Raw genomic sequence first — 26777 nt, forward strand, 5'->3', positions numbered from 1 at the left:
GATTCTATATCTACATCGTGTAGTCCCTCTTATTGTTCTGAGGTTGCTGTGAATTACAGATTAACCTCTCTGGTTCCCTGTTGTAAATTTTTTAGGTTTGTTTTATCTTTGGGAGTTTATTACCTAGGTTCTATCTGGCTGATGCAGCCTTGTGTCCTAGATTCAGGCTGTTGTCTTTTGTTGTTGATTCTCTAACATAAGGACTCCTTTTAATATTTCTTGTAAATTTGGTTTGGTTTTTACATATTCCCTTAATTTCTGTTTATCTGGAAATGTCCTAATCATGCCATCGTATTCAAACAAGCATTTGGCAGGACATTTTATTATTCTTATTTGGTAGTTTTTTTCTTTCAAGGTTTTATGTATGTCATCCCATTGCTTTCTTGCCTGTATGATTTCTGCCAAGTAATCAGAGCTTAGTCTTATTGTTTTCCCTTTGTATGTGACTTTTTGTTTTTCTCAAGCTGCTTTCCAGATTCTTTGTCTTTGGTTTTAGTGAGTGAGATTATAATATACCTTGGTGATTTTATTGGGTCTATCCTATATTGGGGTATGTTTAACTTCTTAGATGGTCAGATTTTTGCCTTTCTTGATATTAGGGAATTTTTCCGTCAGCAATTCTCCAGTGATCCTCTCTGTTTTCTGTTTTCTCTCCCTGTTCTGGAATTCCGATTCTTGCAAATTTTTGCTTTTGATTGTATTCCACATAATTCTAAGGTTTCTTCATTTTTCTTTTCTCTGATTTTCCTTTAAAGTGGTATCCGAAGATTTGTCTACAATTTTGCTGATTCCATTGTTTCACACTTGCTCCTCAAACCTTCTGTGACACTGTCCATTTCTGAAATCTTGTTGTTTATCTTTTGTATTTTTTTTTAAAAAAATTGTTCATTGTACTTTAAGTGAAAGTTTACAAATCAAGTCAGTCTCTCACACAAAAATCCATATACACGTTGCTACATTTTTTTTTTTTTACATACTCCCAGTTGCTCTCCCCCTAATGAGACAGCCTGCTCCCTCCCTCCACTCTCTCTTCATGTCCATTTCACCAGCTTCTAATCCCCTCTACCCTCTCATCTCCCCTCCAGGAAAGAGATACCAACATAGTCTCAAGTGTCCACCTGAGCCAAGAAGCTCACTCCTCACCAGCATCCCTCTCCAACCCATTGTCCAGTCCAATCCATGTCTGAAGAGTTGGCTTTGGGAATGGTTCCTGTCCTGGGCCAATAGAAGGTCTGGGGGCCATGGCCACTGGGGTCCCTCTAGTCTCAGTCAGACAATTAAGTCTGGTCTTTTTATGGGAATTTGGTGTCTGCATCCCACTGCTCTCCTGCTCCCTCAGGGGTTCTCTTTTGTGTTCCCTGTCAGGGCAGTCATTGGTTGTAGCCGGGCACCATCTAGTTCTTCAGGTGTCAGGCTGATGCAGTCTCTGGTTTATGTGGACTTTTCTGTCTCTTGGGCTCTTAATTACCTTATGTCCTTGGTGTTCTTCATTCTCCTTTGCTCCAGGTGGGTTGAGAACAATTGATGCATTTTAGATGGCCGTGTGCTAACATTTAAGACCCCAGACGCCTCTCACCAAGGTGGGATGCAGAATGCTTTCTTAATAGATTTTATTATGCCAAATGACTTAGATGTCCCCTGAAACCATGGTCCCCAAACCCCCGCCCCTGCTATCCTGGCCTTTGAAGCATTCAGTTTATTCAGGAAACAGCTTTTGGTTTAGTACAATTGTGCTGACCTCCCCTGTATTGTGTATGGTCTTTCCCATCACTTAAAGTAGTTCTTATCTACAATCTAATTAGTGAATACCCCACTCCCACTCTCCCTCCCCCGCCCTGTAACCATCAAAGAATATTTTCTTCTCTCTTTAAACTATTTCTTGAGTTCTTATAATAGTGGTCTTATACAATATTTGTCCTTTTGCAACTGACTAATTTCACTCAGCATAATGCCTTCCAGGTTCCTCCATGTTATGAAATATTTCACAGATTCATGCCTGTTGTAGTATTCCATTGTGTGAATATACCATAATTTATTTATCCATTCATCCATTGATGGGCATCTTGATTTCTTCCATCTTTTTGCTATTGTAAACAGTGCTGCAGTGAACATGGGTGTGCATATATCTGTTCGTGTAAAGTGTCTTATTTCTCTAGGATGTATTCCAAGGGTTGGATTGCTGGATCGTATGGTGGTTCTATTTCTAGCTTTTTAAGGAAGCCCTAAATTGATTTCCAAAGTGGTTGTACCATTTGACATTCCTACCAGCAGTGTATAAGTGTTCCAATCTCTCCATAGCCCTCCAACATTTATTATTTTGTGTTTTTTGGATTAATGCCAGCCTTGTTGGAGTGAGAAGAAATCTCTTTGTAGTTTTGATTTGCATTTCTCTAATGGCTAATGATCGTGAGCGTTTCCTCATGTATCTGTTAGCTACCTGAATGTCTTCTTTAGTGAAGTGTCTGTTCATGTATTTTTGCCCATTTTTAAATTGGGTTATTTGTCTTTTTGTAGTTAAGTTTTTGCAGTATCATGTAGATTTTAGAGATCAGGTGTTGATTGGAAATGTCATAGCTAAAAACTTTTTCCCAGTCTGAAGGTAATCTTTTTATCTTTTGGTGAAGTCTTTGGAGGAGCATAGGTGTTTGATTTTTAGGAGCTCCCAGTTATCTAGTTTTTCTTCCTCATTGTTAATAACATTCTGTACATTGTTTATGCCATGTATGAGGGCTCCTAACATTGTCCCTATTTTTTCTTCCATGATCTTTATCATTTTAGATTTTATATTTAGGTCTTCGATCCATTTTGAGCTAGTTTTTGTGCATGGAGTGAGGTATGTGTCTTATTTCTGTTTTTTTTTGCAGATGGATATCCCGTTATGCCAGCACCATTTGTTAAAAAGACTGTCTTTTCCCCATTTAACTGTTTTGGGGCCTTTGTCAAATATCAACTGCTCATATGTGGATGGATTTATGTCTGGATTTTCAATTCTGTTCCATTGGTCTATGTATCTGTTGTTGTACCAGCAACAGGCTGTTTTGATTACTGTGGCAGTATAGTAGGTTTTGGAATCAGTTAGAGTAAGACCTCCTACTTTGTTCTTCTTTTTCAGTAATGCTTTACTTATCTGGGGCCTCTTTCCCTTTCATATGAAGTTCGTGATTAGTTTCTCATCTCATTAAAGAATGTTGTTGGGATTTGGATCGGAATTGCATTAAATGTATAGATTGCTTTTGGTAGAATAGTCATTTTTATAATGTTAAGTCTTCCTATCCATGAGCAAGGTATGTTTTTCCACTTATGTAGGTTTCTTGCAGAAGTGTATTGTAGTTTTCTTTGTATAAGTCTTTTACATCTCTGGTGAGATTTATTCCTAAGTATTTTAACTTCTTGGGGGCTACTGTAAATGGTATTGATTTGTTGATTTCTTCTTTGATGTTCTTTTTGTTGGTGTAGAGGAATCCAACTAATTTTTGTATGTTTATCTTGTATTCCGATACTCTGCTGAACTCTTCTATTAGTTTCAGTAGTTTTCATGAGGATTCATTAAGGTTTTCTGTGTATAAGATCATGTCATCTGCAAATAGAGATAATTTTACTTTTTCCTTACCAATCTGGATGCCCTTTATTTCTTTATCTAGCCTAATTGCTTTGGCTGGGACCTCCAGCACAATGTCGAATAAGATCGGTGTTAAAGGGCATCGTTGTCTGGTTCCCAATCTCAGGGAGAATGTTTTCAGGCTCTCTCCATTTAGGATGGTGTTGGCTTTGCATAAATGCCCTTTATTATGTTGAGGAATTTTGCTTCTATTCCTATTTTGCTGAGAATTTTTATCATGAATGGGTGCTGAACTTTGTCAAATGCCTCTTCTGCATCAATTGATAAAATCATGTGATTCTTTTGTTTTATTTAAGTGATAAAAAAAAAGTGATGGATTACATTAATTGTTTTTCTAATGTTTAACCATGCCTGCATACCTGGTATGAGTCCCACTTGGTCATGGTGAATTATTTTTTTGACATGTTGTTGAATTCTATTGTCTAGCATTTTGTTGAGGATTTTTGCATCTATGTTCATGAGGAATATAGGTCTGTAATTTTCTTTTTTTTGTGGTGTCTTTACCTGGTTTTGGTATCAGGGATATGGTGGCTTCATAAAATGAGTTTGAGAGTATTCCGTCCTTTTCTATGCTCTGAAATACTTTTAGCAGTGGAGGTGTTCACGCTTCTCTGAAAGTTTGGGAGAACTCTGCAGTGAAGCCATCTGGGCCAGGGCTTTTTTATTGTTGTTGTTGGGAGTCTTTTGATTACCTTTTCAATATCTTCTTTTGTTATGGGTCTATTTAGTTGTTCTACCTCTGTTCGTGTTACTTTAGGTAGGTGGTGTGTTTCTAGGAATTCATCCATTTCTTCTAGGTTTTCAAATTTGTTAGAGTACAATTTTTCATAGTAATCTGATATGATTATTTTAATTTCAGTTGGGTCTGCAGTAATATCACCCATCTCATTTCTTATTGAGGTTATTTGCTTCCTGTCCTGTTTTTCTTTTGTCTTTTTGTCCAGTGTTTTATCAATTTTGTTGATTTTTTCAAATAACTAGCTTTTGGTCTTGTTAATTCTTTCAATTGTTTTTCTGTTTTCTATTTCATTTAGCTCTGCTCTAATTTTTATTATTTGTTTTCTTCTGGTGCCTGGGGCTTTCTTTTGTTGCTGTCTTTCTATTTGTTCAAGTCGTAGGGATAATTCTTTGACTTTGGCCCTTCTTTTTGGATGTGTGCATTTATTGATATAAATTGACCTCTGAGCACTGCTTTCACTGTGTCCCAAAAGTTCTGATATGAAGTGCTTTCATTCTCATTGGATTCTATGAATTTCTTTATTCCATCCTTAATGTCTTCTATAATCCAGTCTTTTTTGAGCAGGGTATTTTTTAGTTTCCAAGTGTTTGATTTCTTTTCCCTGCTTTCTCTGTCATTGATTTCCACTTTTATGGCCTTATTGTTAGAGAAGTTGCTTTGTAATATTTCAGTGTTTCAGATTCTGCTAAGGCTTGCTTTATGACCTAATATGTGTTGTATTCTAGAGAATGTTCCATGTCCACTAGAAAAGAAAGTATACTCGGTTACTGTTGCGTGGAGTGTTCTGTATGTGTCTATGAGGTCAAGTTGGTTGATTGTGGAGATTAGATCTTCCGTGTCTTTATTAAGCTTCTTTCTGGATGTCCTGTCCTTCATCGAAAGTGGTGTGTTTGAAGTCTCCTACTATTATTGTGGAGCTGTCTATCTCTCTTTTCAATGCTGATAGAGTTTGTTTATGTATCTTGCAGCCCTGTCATTAAAAAAAAAAAAAATTTTTTTTTTTTAGGTGCATAAATATTTAATATGGTTATATCTTCTTGGTATATTGTCTCTTTAATCATTATATAGTGTCCTTCCTTATCCTTTCTGATGGATTTAACTTTGAAGTCTATTTTGTCAGAAATTAATATTGCCACTCCTACTCTTTTTTGATTGTAGTTTGCTTGATATATTTTTTCTATCCTTTGAGTTTTAGTTTGTGTCTCTATGTCTAAGGTGTGTCTCTTGTAGGCAGCATATGGACGGATCATATTTTTTAATCCATTCTGCCACTCTCTGTCTCTTTATTGGTACATTTAGTCCATTTACATTCAGTGTGATTATAGGTAGGTATGAATTTAGTGCTGTCATTTTGATGTCTTTTTGTGTGTTATTGACAGTTTCTTTTTCCCACTTAATCTTATGTGCTGAGTAGATTATCTTTATGTGTTGATTTTGTTTCTGCTGAGTGTCAATTTTTTTCTTGTATTTTATTTTGATGAGTAGGATAGTTTGTCTCCTTTGTGGTTACCTTATTATTTACCCCTATTTTTCTAAATTTAAAACTAACTTTTATTTCTTTGTATCGCCGTATCTTGTTCTCCATATGGAATATCTGTGATTACGTTTCTTAGTCCCACTTTATTGCTTTAATGTTGTCTTCGTTTTTATAATAACATTGCTGTTACCTTGTTTTGAGCTTTTTTTTTTTAATCTTGGTTTGTTTTTTTGATTTCCCTGTCTGGGTTGACTTCTGATTGCTCTGCCTAGTGTTCTTGTCTTGGGTTGGTACCTGATATTCTTGATTTTCTAGCCAAAGAACTTTTCCCTGCTTTCTCTGTCATTGATTTCCACTTTTATGGCCTTATGGTTAGAGAAGTTGCTTTAGTATTTCTTGTAGTTTTGGTTTGGTTTTTGCGAATTCCCTAAACTTCTGTTTATCTGGAAATGTCCTAATTTCACCTTCGTATTTAAGAGACAGTTTTTCTGGACATATGATTCTTGGCTGACAATTTTTTTCCTTCAATTTTTTTAAACAAGCCATCCCATTACCTTCTTGCCTACATGGTTTCTGCTGATTAGTCTGAGCTTACTCTTATTTTCTCTCCTTTGTATGTGACTTTTTGTTTCTCCTTAGCTGCTCTTAAAATTCTCTCTTTATCTTTGGTTTTGGCAAGTTTAATTATAAGATGTCTCAGTGACTTTCTTTTAAGATCTACCTTATGTGGAGTTCAGCGAGCATCTTGGACAGATATCTTCTCATCTTTCACGATATCATGGAAGTTTTCTGCCAAAAAATCTTCAACTATTCTCTCTGTATTTTCTGTTATCCTTCCCTGTTCTGGTACTCCAATCACTCGTAGGTTATTTCTCTTGATAGAGTCCCACATGATTCTTGTTTCTTCATTTTTTAAAATACTTATATCTGATTTTTCTTCAAATATTTTAGTGCCAAGTGATGTATCTTCAAGTTCAGAAATTCTGGCTTCTACTTGCTCAATTCTGCTCCTCTGACTTTCTATTGAGTTGTCTACTTCTGTAATTTTATTGTAATCTTCTGAATTTCTGATTGCTGTCTGTCTATGGATTTTTCCAGCTTATTAAATTTTTCATTATGTTCCTGAATAACCTTTCCAGTTTCTTCAGTTGCTTTATCTGTGTGTTCCTTGGCTTGTTCTGCATATTACCTCATTTCCTTCCTGAGGTCTTGGAAGATTCTGTATATTAATCTTTTGTATTCTGCCTCTGGTAATGCCAGGAATGCACTTTCATGTAGAAGATTCCTGGATTCTTTGTTTTGAGAGCTTGTTGAGGTGATCATGGTCTGTTTCTTTATGTGACTTGAGATTGACTGTTGTCTCTGAGCCATCAATAAGTTATTGTATTAGTTTATGCTTGCTTACTGTGTCATAGCTTCTTGCTTTGTTTTGTTTTGCTATGCCCATATGGGTGACTTGAGCGAGGTAGCTTTATTACTTTCACCTTTGGAGCTCTGGTGTCCTCTCCCCAGATGGCTGTAGTTATTATCAGGTATATCAGTCTGGGAGTTCATTCACTTTTCTTGTATGAATTTAGCTCACGTGTCCGGGTAACTGATCATGAAGTGTGTGGCAGAGGCTCTGTCCTACAGTCTTAGAGTGGCAGGGGTGATTGGTGTATATACTGGTATCTGATTGCAGCAGGGGGTCACGCTCTGAACAAGGCGGGGGCTGAGTACTGACCCCCAAGGGTCTCTTAGGAAAGCGTGTCCCTGTTCCCTACAGTGTACAGGTGGGTGGGTTCTGCAGAGGGACCATGGGCACCAAATGTTTTTGGTTGTAAGGACTGGGTGGTACCAGTTATCCTTGGTCTCCTGTCACAGGTGGCTGGGTTACATGAGTGGATCCACCAGTCCTTAGGTCCTTGATGTGGGTAGGTGAGGACCCTGTTTAATAAGCAAAGCAATGTCAAACATCAAACACCCACCTCTCCCCCACACAGCTGAAATAGTTGGAATCAGACAAGAAGGCCCTATTCTCATGAAATAGGCCCACACAGGTCCATGCTAGGGGAAAGGTGCTCAAAGTCCCCTGACCGTTTATGTCTGGGCAGAAGATGCTTCTGTCCTGAGCTCCCCTGGTTAGTGGAGCTGGCAAATTATCTTTTCCCCCAGTTGCAAATTTTTTCCTTCTCCAAGGCCAGGAGGATGGCTCTAGGCACTTGACAGTGCCTATCTCAGGCCCAGGGAATTCAGCCGCTGAAGCTGGCTTGGGAGGGGTGCACGGTAAAATATATGCAAATAATTAGCTTTTGCCAAGAGCTCTGTTCTTCTCTTGTTCCAGAGGTGTGAGTAGGGTGTGTGGCTGGCTGCTTCTTTCTGAGGAAACTGCTGCTGAACGCTAGTACAAGCCTGCTGCTGCTGCTCCAAGAATGGTGCCTGAGGGCTCCCCACGATTCAAGTCTGGTAGCTCCTCTCCACTTCTGAGCTGCCTCTTCTGCCCTCTGCCCCTCAGTTCATTTCCTAAGCTTTCCTTTGATGTTCAGAGCTCCTAGCTTGTCATAAATATACTCGTTTCATTTTTTTTTTTTTTTTTGGGTCTTTGTTGTAAATAGGGCTTGCCAGAGGCTTTTGTCTCTTCCACCATCTTGGCTCCACCTCTCTTTTGGATTTCTAGTTGCTTTTCTAGTATGATTTCTCATCGTGTGTTTATTTTGACTTTTTGTTCCTGTATTATTTTCCTGATTTTTTCCTTTTTCTCTGTGTTTTCTATGATTTTGTCTGCATTTTCCGTGATTTTATCTATTTTTTTCCTCAGTTTTGTCTGTTTTTTCCATTGTCTCTTGGATAACACTGAACATCAGAGTTTTGAATTCCCTATCAGGTAGGTCCAGTGCCTGTTCTTCAATTGGAAGTTCATCTCATGTTTTATTTTGGGCACCTATTGGGACTATCCTGTCCTATTTTTTAAAATATATTTTAATATTGTTTTCTGTCTTTGGAACATTCAGTAATTATTTTCTTCCTTTATTGATTGTAGATTCGTTCATTTCTTCCTACTTTTTTGTTTTATTTGGTTGTATCTCAGGTGGGTTGGGTGTTCTTTGTTGTTTGCTTGCCTGTGGGTATGATACTTCTCACCATCCTGCCCAATGTGCAAGGCCAGTTAGTTATGGTGCAGCAGGACACGTGCAGTGGAGGGGAAGGAGCAGAGATGGGTCTTTTGTGGCATATACTGACGCCAACAGGGTGGGGCCAGGGGGCAGTTCAGGGCACAGTCTGGTGGTTCATGCCTGTGCTGCTCAGGGGTTCAGCATTCAGCATGTGGTGTATATAGGCAGGAGGGAGTGTGAGGATGTGATGTGCAGATGTAAGTGGGTGTGGAGAGGAAAAGAAAGATGAGAGAAAAACAGAAGCCAATAAAACAAAACAAAAAGATGCTGTGGGAGCATGTCATTGGAATGGTGCAGACCAGAGGAAGCCAGTGCTGGTGGCTTTCTACCTGGGCAGTGTTGCACAGCCCATCTAGAAGGGGCCAAATTGGCATAAGTGGCTAGGAGGGTTGGAGAAAGGAAAGGAAGGAAGGTAGAGAGAGAGAGACGAAATCAAGAAAAAGAAAAAAAACCTTAAGGGAGCCCACTGGTGTGGCAACACGGATGATGGAATTGGCTCCTCAGCTGAGTAGAACTGCACAGCCCATCAAGAAAGAGCGGAGATGGCACATGGTGACAGGCGTTAGGGAGAATGGAAAGGAAGAAAGGTAGAGAGTGACAAGAAACAGAGAAAAGAGAAAAAAATTTCTGAGGGAGACCACTGGCTTGGTGGCATGGACCAGGGAAGTGGTTCCCTAGCCAAGTGGTACTGCTCAGCTTGTCAAGAAAGAGCAGCATTGGCAGATGGTCCCAGGTGTTTGTGAGAAACGAAAGGAAGGAGGTGAAAGAGAAGAAATCAAAAGATGCCAAAAAAGCAGCAACAACAACAACAAAAAATGGCACTGAAGAAGCTGGCCGGTGGGGGTGGGGGGAGTTCAAGCAGCAAGGAGCCAGTGTCTCCCTGGCTAAAGGGCCTCAGGCCACCAGAAATTAGTGGAGACTGCACATGGGGAAGAAAGTTGGGGAGTGGGAAAGCATGTATCCCTGGTTACCTGGTGCTCTGTCTCCTGCTGGAAGCTCTGTTAAGCTACTTTCCCATACTCACTGTCTACCATTCTTGGTGGCTAAGGGGTCCAAGATGGCAGATCCATGCCATGTTAGCTGATAGAGGACTTCCACTCCGTAGCTTTCTTCATTCTCTGTTCTCGTCATTTTCTTATTCCATTCAGTGCTTGGATGAGTTCTTTATCTCTTCATTTGGTACTTAAAAACCAAACCAAACCCGTTGCTGTAGAGTAGATTCCAACTTATAGCAACCCTATTTTTTTTTTTATAGGACACAGTAGAGCTGCGCTATAGAGTTTCCAAGGAGTATCTGGTGGATTCAAACTGCCGACCTTTTGGTTAGTAGCTGTAGCTCTTAACCACTATGCCACCAGGGTTTCATTTGACACTTATGGTTCCAGAATTGATGTTTGTATCTGTTTTACTTGGTTTTTCAGGTCTTTGTTGCAGAGCAACAGCATGATGCTTCTGTCTATAGTGCCATGTTGTGCATCAAATCTATTCTTGAGATAGTCTCTAAATTCAGGTGGGATATACTCAAGGTGGTACTTTGGCTCTCATTGAGTTGTTTTAATTTTCTTCAGCTTCAACTTGACCTTTCATATGAGCAATTGATTGTCTGTCCCACAGTTGGCCCCTTTCCTTGTTGTGACTGAAGATACTGAGCTTCTCCATCATCTCTTTCCACAGATATAGTCAATTTGATTCCTGTGTATTCCATCTGGAGAGGTCCATGTGTATAGTCGCTCTCTTAGTCATCTAGTGCTGCAAAAACAGAGATACCACAAGTGGATGGCTTTAACAAAGAGAAATTTATTTTCTCATAGTCTAGTAGGCTACAAGTCCAAATTCAGGGCATCAACTCCAGGGGAAGGCTTTCTGTCTCTGTAGCTCTGGAGGAAGGCCCTTGTCGTCAACCTTTCCTTGGTCTGAGAGCATCTCAGTGCCGGTACCTCAGGGTTAAAGGATGAACGCTGCTCCTGGCACTACTTTCTTGGTGGTATGAGGTCCCCATGTCTCTCTGCTTGCTCCTCTCTTTTATAACTCAAAAGAGATTGGCTTAAGACACTACCTAATCTTGTAGACCTCATCCATATAACAGCTGCTAATCCATTTTATTACATCACAGTGGTAGGATTTACAACACATAGGGAAATCACATGAGAAAATAAAATGGTAGACAATCACACAATCATACAAGGGAATCATGATATAGCCAAGTCAAAAGATATTTTTGGGGGACACAATTCCATCTGGGACAGTCACTGTTTATGTTTTTGAAAGAAGGTATTTCAGTGAATAGGTCATTGGTCTTGCAAAATTCTATCATGTAATCTCCGACATCTTATCTATCATCAAGGGGTGGAGAGAGTAATGCCTTTTTTACACTGTTTCTAAGAATCTGGTAGTGCTTATTGATTCAGTCACCAAAACATCAATTAATTTATATGGACCCAAATTTTAAGTCCCTTATTTTTAATTCCATCTCTTTACCTTCCTAGATCAATAAATAAACATGGAGAGAGTAAGTTAAGAAGTTTTGGGATAATACGGCATTGTAAAGGACACCTGAAGTGAATGGAGTATCATCCAACTTTTCCCACTTGTCCAATCAACTGGATGATTTTCTTGACTCTCTTCTTTCTTTGAACTACAAAGACCCAATTTCTGAGGTGATGAGATCGAAAGTATGTCTACTCTTCTAGACTCTTGTTGGTTGTATTTTGTAGAGAAGGGAGCAGCCACTTGCCAGCAGCAATTTTTCATCGTTTCTTCTTGGCGTGCAGTTCTGAGGCCTGTAGAAAGCTGTGCGTGACCCAGGCCTTTCTATAAGTCAGCTAATGATTGCCCAATCTACCGGAGAAAATTGATTGTGTCAAAACTAATGAAAGGTTGTGGGCTGATCAATGTCTCACTGAAGTTAAGTTTCAAACAAAACTGCCCAAAGCTGGAATTAAATGTCAGGTACAATTTAGCACTGATGCCCTAGCACTGGTTTTGGAAAGGGAGCCTTGCAGCTCATTCTGCGTGTCAGATTAACTCCCCTATAGTGGTCTCCCCTGGCTAAGTGATCGGTGCCTGGCAAGCTGCCACACCACAAGTCTCTCGGTAATATCTCTGCAAAAGTGGGAACTTGGTGCTCAAGGCTGTTCTGGGGCCAAGCTTCCTGTCAGGGTTAGAAAGGAAATGTCTTGGGGAAGAAAAGAGAGAGGTGTTGGGTGTCAGGTCTGATTTAAATAAGGTCGTGACATTGAGTGGGGAGCCCTATGTGGTAGCTTTCTGGAAGGAATCCTGTCAGAAGCAGAGGAGGGCTGCGTTGTGCCATGTTGTGGCCAGGTTTTGTGTCCTCTGTGGTTTAGTTCTGCCTAACTTCTTGCACTAATACCCTGTAATGTTCTTCACATGCCTTCAAATTTTGTCAAAGAGCTAGTTTACTCTATGCCTTAGGTATCTAGTGCTGCTATAACAGAAATACCACAAGTGAATGGCTTTAACAAACATATACTTATCTTCTCACAGTTGAGAACCCTAGAAGTCTGAATTCAGAGTGCTGGCTCTAGGAGAATACTTTCTTTCTCTGTTGGCTCTGGAGGAAGGTCCTTGTCTCTTCAGCTTTTGCTTTCTGGTTCCTTAGAGATCTTCAAGAAGCTTGGCATCTCTCTTCCCCCATCTCTGCTTCTCTCACTTGCTTAATCTCTTTTATATCTCAAAAGAGATTGATTTAAGAACACCCTACCCTAATCCTGTCTCATTAACATAACAAAGAAAACTCACTCCCAAATGAAATTATAACAACAGGCATAGAGATTATTAGGATTTACAACACATGTTTTTGAGGGGCACAATTCAATCCATAACACTCTATAAAAGTTGTTTTCCCTGTACCTTTCTTTCTTTTTTCTCTTCCCTCCCTTCCTCATATATATTAAATCCTACCATCCTTCAATGCCCATATCAAATGCCCCTTCCTTCATTCATTTTCCCTTGATTCGTCTAGCTTTAAGGAATTTCTCCTCTCCTAAACTCTTATAAAGCATCTTTTATGCAATTTTAATTTCCATTTTGTATTATAGTTATTTACTTATGTGTTTTATCTTCCCTTTCAGGTCATAAATGATTTCAGAATAGGATCCAGGCTTGATTCACTACCCCTCCTCTAGTTTATCATAATATTTTAAATATTTCCAAGGTGTGTATCATATTTTTATAATGGGTTTATGATGCTGAATTTTAAAAAATTCCTTTATACTTCTTCAATAGGAATCAGAGTTCCAAGTTGCCCAGTTGAAAGAGTCTGACTTACTATTCTGACTAAGCTTTTTCTCCATATTCATGGCCAAGATCTAGTTTCTAAATGAAACACTTTGGTCTTTTCAATCACTCATGGATGGAATGAGACTGTCCATAACCGCAGAGCCTGTTTTAGAATCAATCTTGCATTTGTAATAAATCCACAACATATATTTCAGGTTCTTTTGGGGTCATGTCCAGTTTTCTGCAAACATATCAATGATGATACACACTGGTGGATGCAACCAAAGGTCTCAAATATGAGAGGACCAGTAGTTTCAAGGAAATTCTTCCAGTCATCAAGAAGTAATCCACAAGCACCTGTTCACATTACTCTGGCCCCAACAAACTCATTCAGCAAACTGAAATAGGTTCTTTATATGTGTAAGACTCTTCTGAATAACTTTGACTAGGCCTTTTAGCACCTGCCTGCTTTTTACAATATCTTTGTCATGACTGCTGTAGTTGAGAAGTGGAGACTATATGGCCACATCATCTGAATTGTATTGAGATACTGTGGCTGGTAAAAGAAGAGATTAATAATGTCATCAACTGCCTTTGCCCTGGTGACATTACTGGTTAAGAGCTCGGCTGCTAACCAAAAATGTTGGCAGTTTAAATCCACCAGCCTCTTCTTGGAAACCCTATGTGGCAATTCTACTCTGTCCTATACGGTTGCTATGAGTCAAAACTGACTCAAAGTCACCTAACAACAACAACAACAACTGCCTTTGTGGTGACTGAAAAAAACAGAGATCAGTGAATAAGAGATCAGTGCTGAAGAGATTGAAGTGGAAAATTGACAGAATTTTTATCTGCAGTCTTTATTGTGTGAGGCCTTCTATAGTGCATCCCATGTCTGCATTGTGATTGTGGAGGTCAGTTTCCTCCAGAGTGAACTGAAAGCATTTCTATCTATTGCTGAAACCAATACCCCAACAAAGTAAAGATATCCTACTGCTCATGAGCAATTGGCACATTCATATTGGAATTTTGTATAACTAAGAACATGTCCGGAGTCCTGAGGAGATTATCATGCCAAACAAAAGGTTGAAAGTTCAAGTCACCCAGAGACACCTCAGAAGAAAGGCCTGGTGATCTCCTTCTGAAAGATCAGCCATTGAAAACCCTATAAAGCACAGTTCTATTCTGACACACATAGGGTAGCCATGAGTCAAAACTGAATCAACAGCAACTGGTTTAAGAGTACGTCTAAATATTCTTGCCCAAACCATGCTTGTCAGTCAGGTGGTCAAGCAGCATTTGACCATCCCTGGCTAACTGCATTTTCCTAGTAGTTTTGGGATCTTCAAACATCTTCAATTTGCTTCCATTTCTGCCTGAAGCTGTTCCATTTAGCAACTGTGGTGTTTTATTCTCTCAAAGCATGAAGAATATCATCAGAATGGAGGCTTTTGTAAGCAACCATAGCAGAGTTTACCACATTGGCATCCCTAAGAAGATTCAATTTCCCTCACAGGAGACATTTTTCTTTCTATGTCTTGCTTATAAAAAGAAATTAAATCAACATATACTCTAGATTGTATTCCAAGTAGTGCTTGATGTGATGTGTCAACTCCTACTCCTCCACCTTGCCAAGAAAAAGGGACTGATTCACTTTTAAAAAAATTTTTTGTAAGATTATAGGTAACACAACCTTTGCCAATTCAACATCTTTGATGGGTACAATTCAGTGGCACCAATTATATCAATCATGTCGTGCAACCATCACTAATATCCCTTGTCAAAATTTTCTATCACCATAAACAGAAATTAAATACTTCCTAAAAATGACTCCCCCTTTCCATCCGTCCTTTCCCTGTTAACCACTATTAAAATTTGATCTTCATACACTTGTCATTCTAGATATTTCATATAAGCGAAATCATCAATATTTGTTCTTCTGCGATTGACCTACTTCACTCAACATGATGTTTTCAGGGTTCATCCGTGTTGTAGCATGTAGACCTACGCCTCCATTTTGCCATGAAAAAAGGCCTGATTCACTTTTATCTTTAGCACTTAATATAATCCCTTACTCATAAGTAATATTCAATAAATATTTTATCAATGCTTGAATGATTGAAAATTTTCAAAGTTTTGTTTCCTAAAATATGGAATTAGTACTGGCTAATTGAAGAAATAAAAGTAAAGGGTCAGCAAAAAGAAGACCATCAACGAGATGAATTAACACAGTGGCTGTAACAATGAGCTCAAGCATAACAATGATTGTGAGGATTGCTCAGGACTGGGAAGTGTTTTGTTCTGTTGTGCCTAGGGTCACTAGGATTTGGAATTGACTCGATGGCACCTAACAATAACAACAACCTCTGGTGGCGAGTTGGTTAAGAGCACAGCTGCTAACCAAAAGGTTGGCAGTTTGAATCCACCAGCTGCTCCTTGAAAATCCTGTGGGGCAGTTCTATTCTGTCTTATAGGGCTGCTATGAGTTGGAATCAACTTGACTGCAATAGGTTTTTAACCTAAAGCTACATCGGTCCCAAAATGGAAAAGAAAAAAAAAGTTGCATGTATAGGAAAGATAACTCTTCCTCAGTTCCCTGCCCCACCACCCCCCTCAACAAACACTTTGTTTATAAATATCTACCAAAGCAGTCAGGGGTATCTAAAATTTGGATTATTTTGCTACTTATTTATCTTAAAATATTGGATACACCAGCACTAATCACTTGAAAATCTCTTTATCTTCTGCCTTGTGTTATAGCTGTTTGGTATATGTTTATTTCCCCTGCTAGACGTTGAACTTCTTGAGGGCAGTAGCATGCCATATTACGCTTTCAGTTCTCTGCAGTCTTTGTCTTATTATGGGTGCCTGAGCATAGTATAATAGAAATGTCACGGGCTTGAGTCCCAGTTGGAGGGATGAGCAGTTAGAGTGGCACACCCTATGTTTGTGCCTGCTCAATTTTTATTTTGTCCTTCAGTTCATACATATTCAACAGCACAAAAGATTTATGACAAGCTGATTTTGCTTGTGTTAATAAGTATGAACTATCTGCATTTGAGTAAAATTACTGTTGTATTAAAACTTTGAACAATGTAAGAAAAGGAGTAAAGGATGGAAAATAAAACGAAAGACAAGATTAAAAAAAAGAAAAAATCATAGGACTAGCAGTCAGATAGAATACTTATGTTGAAATTTTGTCTTTATCTCTAACTTGCTGTGAGCGTGGGTAAATTCCCTAACTTCCCTGAGGCTTTATTTAAAACGGTAGGGTTGTTCTTAGGACTATGTAAGTTATTAATGTTTATAAAATGCCTAGCATAGTGACTGACACCTGAGGTAGAGGCTCAAAAATGGCAGCTGTTTTTTGAATGAGTGATTTTTGTGTATAGTTACGTATCTGTAAGGCCATGCAGTTTTCAATTTCAAGAAGCATACAATTCTCAGTAATCTCATGAGGAAACTCTCATGCTTTTAGGAAAATAGGTGGCAGTAGACAGTGCATAACTTGTCTGGATAAGCCCCAAAAAGGACCTTATGCTTGGTAAGGTAGAGGTTCAGTGAAAAAGAGGAAGACCCTCAATGAGATGGACTGACACAGTGGCTGCAACAATGGGCTCAAACATAGCAACGATTGTGAGGATGGCACAGGATCAGGCAACGTTTTGTTCTGTTGTACGTAAGGCCTCTGTGAGTTGGACCGGGTTGATGGCACCTAACAACAACAATAACATGAGTCAGAACCTACTCGATGGCACAAATGGGTGGGATGATTGGGGGTGAGGTGGGGAGGAGAAACCCGGCTTGCACAGTGGTTAAGCACTCAGCTGCTAACCGAAAGGTCAGTGGTTTGAACCCACCAACCGCTCAGCAGAAGAAAAGATGTAGCAGTATGCTTCCATAAAATTTTATAGGCTTGAAAACTCTTATGGGGCAGTTCTACTCTGCCCTGTGGGGTCACTGTGAGTCAGAATTGACTCAATGGCAATGACTATGGTTTTTTTTGTTTTATAATGGAAGGAAGAGCTCTGGTGGTACAATGATTAAGCGCTCAGCTGGTAACCAAACGGTCAGCAGTTCAAACACACAAGCTGCTCCACGGGAGAAAGATGTGGCAGTCTGCTTCCATGAAGATTACAGCCTCGGAAACAGTTCTATTCTGTCCTATAGGGTCTCTGTGAGGCAGACTTGACAGCAACAGGACTGGTTTTCTGGTATGGTGGGGTGGAGACCAGTTAGGATTCTATTCCAATTGTGCAGTGAGAGATGAGAAAGGACTGGGCTAAAGTAATGACAGCAGGCATTCATTCATGGAGTAAACAGACTCAGAAACTCATGAAGGAGTCAGAGCTGAGAGGACTTGGTTAAAGTTTGGACATAAAAAGATAATGGTGATGGAAAATATTGGAAACAAATCGTGGTGATGATTGCACAACAAGAGAAATGTAACTACTGTCACTGAATTGTAAATATAAAAAATGTTGAAATGGCAAACGTTTTGGTGTATATATACTTACCACAATTAAAAAAAGAAAGACTTTCAAGGCTTCTAGTTTTTAAATTGAGTGGTGAATACAAGGTGTTTGCTTTATTATTATTCTTTAAATGGTTATATATATGTATTTTATAATTTTTCATCTTATAATTTAGTCACAATAAAATCTTTTTTTTTTTTTTTAAATAACTTTTATTAAGCTTCAAGTGAACGTTTACAAATCCAATCAGTCTGTCACATATAAGTTTACATACATCTCACTCCCTACTCCCACTTGCTCTCCCCCTCTTGAGTCAGCCCTTTCAGTCTCTCCTTTCTTGACAATTTTGCCGGCTTCCCTCTCTCTCTATCCTCCCATCCCCCCTCCAGACAAGAGTTGCCAACACAATCTCAAGTGTCCACCTGATATAATTAGCTCACTCTTCATCAGCATCTCTCTCCCACCCGCTGACCAGTCCCTTTCATTTCTGATGAGTTGTCTTCTGGGATGGTTCCTGTCCTGTGTCAACTGAAGGTCTGGGGAGCATGGCCGCCGGGATTCCTCCAGTCTCAGTCAGACCATTAAGTTTGGTCTTTTTATGAGAATTTGGGGTCTGTATCCCACTGATCTCCTGCTCCCTCAGGGGTCCTCTGCTGTGCTCCCTGTCAGGGCAGTCATCGATTGTGGCCGGGCACCAACTAGTTCTTCTGGTCTCAGGATGATGTAGGTCTCTGGTTCATGTGGCCCTTTCTGTCTCTTGGGCTCTTAGTTATCGTGTGACCTTGGTGTTCTTCATTTTCCTTTGCTCCAGGTGGGTTGAGACCAATTGATGCATCTTAGATGGCCGCTTGTTAGCATTTAAGACCCCAGACGCCACATTTCAAAGTGGGATGCAGAATGATTTCATAATAGAATTATTTTGCCAATTGACTTAGAAGTCCCCGCAAACCATGTTCCCCAGACCCCCGCGCTTGCTCCGCTGACCTCTGAAGCATTCATTTTATCCCGGAAACTGCTTTGCTTTTGGTCCAGTCCAATTGAGCTGACCTTCCATGTATTGAGTGTTGTCTTTCCCTTCACCTAAAGCAGTTCTTATCTACTGATTAATCAATAAGAAACCCTCTCCCACCCCCCCTCCCTCCCCCCCTCGTAACCACAAAAGTATGTGTTCTTCTCAGGTTTACTATTTCTCAAGATCTTATAATAGTGGTCTTATACAATATTTGTCCTTTTGCCTCTGACTGATTTCGCTCAGCATAATGTCTTCCAGGTTCCTCCATGTTATGAAATGTTTCAGAGATTCGTCACTGTTCTTTATCGATGCGTAGTATTCCATTGTGTGCATATACCACAATTTATTTACCCATTCATCCGTTGATGGACACCTTGGTTGCTTCCAACTTTTTGCTATTGTAAACAGAGCTGCAATAAACATGGGTGTGCATATATCTGTTTGTATGAAGGCTCTTGTATCTCTAGGGTATATTCCTAGGAGTGGGATTTCTGGGTTGTATGGTAGTTCTATTTCTAACTGTTTAAGATAACGCCAGATAGATTTCCAAAGTGGTTGTACCATTTTACATTCCCACCAGCAGTGTATGAGAGTTCCAATCTCTCTGCAGCCTCTCCAACATTTATTATTTTGTGTTTTTTGGATTAATGCCAGCCTTGCTGGTGTGAGATGGAATCTCATCGTAGTTTTAATTTGCATTTCTCTAATGGCTAATGATCGGGAGCATTTTCTCATGTATCTGTTGGCTGCCTGAATATCTTGTTTAGTGAAATGTGTGTTCATATCCTTTGCCCACTTCTTGATTGGGTTGTTTGTCTTTTTGTGGTTGAGTTCTGACAGAACCATGTAGATTTTAGAGATCAGGCGCTGGTCGGAGATGTCATAGCTGAAAATTCTTTCCCAGTCTGTAGGTGGTCTTTTTACTCTTTTGGAGAAGTCTTTAGATGAGCATAGGTGTTTGATTTTTAGGAGCTCCCAGTTATCTGGTTTCTCTTCATCATTTTTGGTAATGTTTTGTATTCTGTTTATACCTTGTATTAGGGCTCCTAGGGTTGTCCCAATTTTTTCTTCCATGATCTTTATCGTTTTAGTCTTTATGTTTAGGTCTTTGATCCACTTGGAGTTAGTTTTTGTGCATGGTGTGAGGTATGGGTCCTGTTTCATTTTTTTGCAAATGGATATCCAGTTATGCCAGCACCATTTGTTAAAAAGGCTATCTTTTCCCCAGTTAATTGACACTGGGCCTTTGTCAAATATCAGCTGCTCATACGTGGATGGATCTATGTCTGGGTTCTCAATTCTGTTCCATTGGTCTATGTGTCTGTTGTTGTACCAATACCAGGCTGTTTTGACTACTGTGGCTGTAAAATAGGTTCTGAAGTCAGGTAAGGTGAGGCCTCCCACTTTCTTCTTCTTTTTCAGTAGTGCTTTGCTTATCCGGGGCTTCTTTCCCTTCCATATGAAATTGGTGATTTGTTTCTCTATCCCCTTAAAATATGACATTGGAATTTGGATCGGAAGTGCGTTAAATGTATAGATGGCTTTTGGTAGAATAGACATTTTTACTATGTTAAGTCTTCCTATCCATGAGCAGGGTATGTTTTTCCACTTAAGTATGTCCTTTTGAATTTCTTGTAGTAGAGCTTTGTAGTTTTCTTTGTGTAGGTCTTTTACATCCTTGGTAAGATTTATTCCTAAGTATCTTATCTTCTTGGGGGCTACTGTGAATGGTATTTCAATAAAATCTTTTAAGCAGAGCTTTGAATGGGTTCAGACTGGCTCTGTCATAATCAACGAAATGAAACCAGAACAGACCCGAAATTTTACAATTTGCGTGATCCAGAATGATAACCAGAATGGAAAAATTACAGATTGAATCCCTGGAATGGAAGACTCGGAAGAGGCGTAGTGAGCCCTTTCAGGAGCTTGATGCATGAGATTGAATTATTGTCAGAACTGTGGAGAGGGACACACATTTATAGCAGTGTGGTCAGCCACCATCTTTGAGCAGGGCACCACTGTTTCCAACTCTGCTCAAAATCTGATGGACAAGAGATTTGGTTGCTATGCAAGACATATGCTGCCCTTGTTTTCCAAGAGGAAGATTATGTTTCTAGCAGGGCTTCAATCCATATCCAAATTTTTCTTGTCCCAGTCTAGTTCACCCAAATTTTAAAAATTTAGATGTGTTCCAGTTTTGCTTCCTTGGCCATGACTGAACCAGGAAGGACCAGTTCAAAGTCCTGCTTTTATGCAAAAATAATCAGCTTAAGCTGAAAATGTAACAACTGCACAATTTTACAAAGAATTCCTTTGGGCTTTTTGCCAGCATGTGGTCCAACATAAGTGAACTTCAGGAAGCAGACCCTCCTGCAGGTGCCAGCAGGAAAGGGAGAAAGCATTCATGGCAATTGTCCATGGTGATTAAGATGCTAGTGCAGAGGGCTGCTTCCCAGAGCTGAAAATCTCTCCACACCTGTCTAGTATAATCCCCAACCTAAGAAAGTGAGCAAGGAACCAAAGTTTAGTACTTTAGTGAACAACAGTATGATCCCATGATGTGATCATGGGAGAAAATGAGTAAAAGACTATCAGAAAATCCATGCAGAAAGGTCAAAATTTGTATACGCCTGCCTTTTATCAGTCTTATTGTCATGGATTGAATTGTGTCCCCCCCAAAATATGTGTCAACTTGGTTAGGCCATGATTTCCAATACTGTGTGGGTGTACTCCATTTCTTGATTGTAATTTCATGTTGAGAGGATTAGGGTGGGATTGCAACATCACCCTTACTCAGGTCTCCTCCCTGAGCGAAAGTAAAGGGAGTTTCCCTGGGGTGTGGCCTGTACCACCTTTTATCTCTCAAGAGCTAAAAGGAAAACGAAGCAAGGAGAGAGGTGGCGACCTCATACTACCAAGACAGCAGCACCAGGAGCAGAGTGCGTCCTTTGGATACAGGGTCCCTGCGCCTGAGAAGCTCCTCGACCAGTAGAAGATTGAGGACAAAGACCTTCCTCCAGAGCCGACAGAGAGAGAAAACCTCCCCCTGGAGCCAATGCCCTGAATTTGGACTTGTAACTTACTAGACTGTAAGAAAATAAATTTCTCTTTGTTAAAGCCATCCGCTTGTGGTATTTCTGTTATGGCAACACTAGATACCTAAGACATATCTTCACATCTGGCTTATAAACCTCACAAGGGCAAATTCTGTCTTCTCTACTACTTTTTCTCTTCTACTTTTTGTTACTTTTTCTTTCCCACTCAGGAGTTTTTGAGTAAATATGTATGGTGTCTGTCCACTGGTGAAATTGATTTCTTGATAAGTACATGAGGTCCCTCCTGAAAGAGTATGATATACTCTGAATAAATACCTTGGGAGGTATTACTTCCCAGCCGATGTCAGCCTTGATCAACCCCAAAATGTTGCTGTTCAAGGCACTTTGTAAACTTCTTTTCACAAGTCACATTCACCACACACATGCAAATGTACAAAACCAACCTTTTAACTTTAGAGTCATACCTCCATTTTTATTCAAATAAGATTGTTCATTTTGATCATCATTGGGCTCCCTGATACTTGTTCAGGGTAACTGTGCTTCTCAGAGAAGAATGTTTTGTTCCATTAAGGATATTTGAAGGTTGTGCTGCAGTCTTCAGAAGTAATTCCAAGTTAGGTCTATTTTCTTAAGATCATGAACAACTATGGGATAATGAAAAGAGCCCCAGAGTTGAAGTCAGAAGTTCTGGGTTTGAATCCGTATCTGCTGTTTTCTAACTGCACTACTTATAACAGCTCTCAACAGGTCTCGGTTTCTCGAGTTCTTACTTTCCTGATTGAATGATCCTTAAGAGTTGACTAACTCCAAAGTGGTAGTAAGGCAGAGAACAGAGGGGAGCCCCAAATCTGCAATTCACATAAATAAATTAAAGTAACAAAGTAACAGGAAATGGGCCAGGGCCCAGAAACAAAGCCATTCCTCAGAACAATGGGGCAGGGTATCAGAACACAGCCCAGAAACTTTCTTAAAGTTGTCTTTCAGAAGCAGCCAAATGAAACCAGCCCCAGGGACATGCGCTGAACATCCGCCTGTGACCGCTGTATGACCTTCGACTAGGAGCAGTGAGGGGGTGCAGCTGCAGCTGGGGAATCGAGCTTGGGGAACAGGTGACTGTGCAGGTGTGACACCTCATAATAAATCCTGCTGTGGATCCCAGAAGACTCTGGGACAGGGGCCGTCTTAAACCCATCTTAAAAAGCTGCTGAGTGCACACCTTAGTTAACCTATCCCCTGCCCAAAATGGGCCACTTACCAGAAAACCCTGCCTATGCCTCTGAATAAACATGAATCTTCCCCCTCCACCTCAAGAATTTTTAAAAATCCAAGCAAGTCCTTTGTTCTGGGAGTTGGGGGTAAGCGTTGCCTAAGTTCTCCTCGTCTCCGCTTCCAAGCCTCTTTTAATAAAGCCTTGCTCGTGTGGAATATTCTCAGTGCCTTACTTGTTCACTCTTAACCAGTGAGAGGCAAGAACCTTATTTAATTAAAGGCATAGAGGTGCCGGCAACAGAAGCTGGAAGGACCAAATGAGAACTATATGAAATTAATTCGTGAACTGTTAAGCACTGTGTAAATATAAGAAGGCTTTTCTGTCCTCTTTCCAGACCTACTGGCTAAACCCGGGCAAGTAACATACCTTTCTAAATTCAAGTTTCCTTAGCTGTAAAATTAGGTTAATAGTAGTACCAACTACTTTGTGTCATGTTTACCAAAAAGGTGTTTACCTGTGTTTTATTGACTATGCAAAGGCATTTGACTATGGGGATCATAACAAATTATGGATAGCATTGCAAAGAATGAAAATTCTAGAGCACTTAATTGTGCTCATGTGGAACCTGTACATAGATCAAGAGTCAGTAGTTTGAACAGAACAAGGGGATACTGCGTGGTTTAAAGTCAGGAATGATGTGCTTGAGGGTTGTATCTTTTTACCATACTTATTCAATTTGTACACTGAGCAAATAATCCGAGAAGCTGGACTATATGAAGAAAAAAGGGGCATCAGGGTTGGAGAAAGACTCATTAACAACCTGTGTTACGCAGATGACAGAACCTTGCTTGCTGAAAGTGAAGAAGACTTGAAATACTTACTGATGAAAATCAAAGACCACAGCCTTTAAAAAAAAAAAAATTTTTTTTTTTTTTTTACAGCCTTTTTTTTTTAGTATGGATTAAACCTCAACATAAAAAAACAAAAATCCTCACAACTGGACCAATAAGCAATACCATGATAAATGAAGAAAAGATTAAAGTTGTCAAGGGTTTCATTTTACTTGGATCCACAATCAACACCTATGAAAGCAGCAGTCAAGAAATCAAATGACCCATTTCATTGGACAAATTTGCTGTGAAAGACCTCTTTAAAGTGTTAACAAGTGTAGAAGTCACTCTAAGAACTAAGGTGAGCCTGACTGAACCCATGGTGTTTCCAATCACCTCATATACATGTGAAAGCTGAATGACAAATAAGGAAGACTGAGGAAGAATTGATGCCTTTGAAGTATGGCGTTGGTGAAGAATACTGAAAATACCATGGACTGCCAAAAGAACAACAAATCTGTCTTGGAAGATATGCAGCCAGAGTGCTCCTTAGAAACAAGGATGGAGAGACTATGTCTCACATATTTTGGATAAGTTGTCAGGAGCTATCAGTCCCTGGTGAAGGACATCATGCTTGGTAAAGTAGAGGGTAAGCAAAAAAGAGGAAGACCCTAATGGGTTCGAGCATAACAACGATTGTGAGGATGGCACAGGACTGGGCGGTGTTTGTTCTGTTGTACATAGGGTTGCTATGAGTCAGAACCAACTCAACGACACCTAACAACACAATGACAAAATTACTTTGTATCTCAGTGAAGGATAAAATGATACATTTAAAACATACCTATCCCTAAACATAATAAATGCTCAACAAATATTTGTTGCTGTTGATATACAGCACCTTACCTCTGGCGAGGTCCTGTGTATAGTCACCGTTTATGTTGTTGAAAAAAGGTATTTTCAGTCGTTAGTCTTGCAAAATTCTATCATGCAATCCCTGGTGTCATTTTTCCAACTACAGTTCCTTTTTCTTTGTTTACAACTTTTGTGTTCCAATCACTGGTAATTATCAATGGATTTGATTGCATGTTTGTTCAATTTCAGAAGCTGGTAAAAATCTTCAGTTTCTTCATCTTTCGCATTAGTGGTTGGCTCATAAATTTGACTAATAGCCGTATTAACTGGTCTTTCTTGTGGGTATATGGGTATTATTCTACTTCTGACAGCATTGTAATTCATGATAGGTCTTGAAAAATTTTTTTTTACTTTATTTATTTTTTAAATTAATTTTTACTGTGCTTTAAGTGGAAGTTTACAAATCAGGTCAGTCTCTCATACAAAAATTTACATAGGCCTTGCTATACACTCCTAATTGCTCTCCCTCTAATGAGATAGCACAGTACTTCCCTCCACTCTCTCTCCTTGTGTCCAATCAGGTAGTTTCTGGCCCCCTCTGCCATTTTACCTCCCTTCCAGACAGGAAATGCCAACACAGTCTCATGTGTCCACTTGATCCAAGAAGATCACCAGTATCATTTTCTATCTCCTATTCCAGTCCAATCCCTGTGTGAAGAGTTGGCTTTGGGAATGGTTCCTGCCCTGGGCTAACAGAAGGTCTGGGGTCCCTGGCATCCGGGGCCCCTCCAGTCCCAGTTTGACCATTAAGTCTGGTCTTTTAATGAGAATTTGGGGTCTGCATCCCACTGCTCTCCTGCTTCCTCAGGGTTTCTCTGTTCAGTTCACTGTCAGGGCAGTCATCAGTTGTGGCCAGGCACCATCTAGCTCTTCTGGTCTCAGGCTGGTGCAGTCTCTGGTTTATGTGGTCCTTCCTGTCTCTTAGGCTCATAATTACTTTGCGTCTTTGGTGTTCTTCTTCCTCGTTCCAGGTGGATTGAGACCAATTCATGCATCTTAGATAGCTGCTTGCCAGCGTTTAAGACCCCAGACGCCACTCTCCAAAGTGGGATGCAGAATGTTTTCTTAATAGATTTTATTATGCCAATTGACTTAGATGTCCCCTGAAACCATGGTCCTCAAACCCCTCCCCCTGCTACACTGACCTTTGAAGTGTTCAGTTTATTAAGGAAACTTCTTTGTTTTTGGTTTAGTCCTTTTGTGTTGACCTCTCCTGTATTGTGTATTGTCTTTCCCTTCACTTAAATGAAATTTATCTAATATCTAATTAGTGAATACTCCTCTCCCTCCCCCCTCTCATAACCATCAAAGTGTATTTTCTTCTCTGCTTAAACTGTTTCTCCAGTTCTTATAATAGTGATCTTATACAATATTTGTCCTTTTGCAATTGACTGATTTCACTTAGCATAGTCTTCCAGATTTCTTCATGTTATGAAATGTTTCATGGATTCAACATTGTTCTTTATCGATGCATAGTATTCCATTGTGTGAATGTACTATAGTTTATTTATCCATTCATCCATTAATGGGCACCTTGGTTGCTCCAACTTTTTGCTATTGTAAACAGTGCTGCAATGAACATGGGTGTGCATATATCTGTTTGTGTAAAGGCTTTTATTTCTCTAGGATGTATTCCAAGGGTGGGACTGCTGGATCGTATGGTAGTTCTATTTCTAGCTTTTTAAGGAAGCCCTAAATTGATTTCCAAAGTGGTTGTACCATTTGACATTCCCACCAGCAGTGTGTAAGTGTTCCAGTCCCTCTACAACCTCTCCAACATTTATTATTTTGTGTTTTTTGGATTAATGCCAGCCTTTTTTTTTGTTGTTGTAGTGAGATGGAATCTGATTGTAGTTTTGATCTGCCTTTCTCTAGTGGCTAATGATTGTGAGCATTTCCTCATGTACCTGTTAGCTGCCTGAATGTCTTCTTTAGTGAAGTACCTGTTCATATCCTTTGCCCATTTTTTAATTGGGTTATTTGTCTTTTTGTTGTTGAGCTTTCACAGTATCACGTGGATTTTAGAGATCAGACACTGATTGGAAATGTCAGA

The sequence above is a fragment of the Loxodonta africana genome, chromosome 3 (assembly GCF_030014295.1).
Source record: "Loxodonta africana isolate mLoxAfr1 chromosome 3, mLoxAfr1.hap2, whole genome shotgun sequence".
NCBI lineage: Eukaryota > Metazoa > Chordata > Mammalia > Proboscidea > Elephantidae > Loxodonta > Loxodonta africana.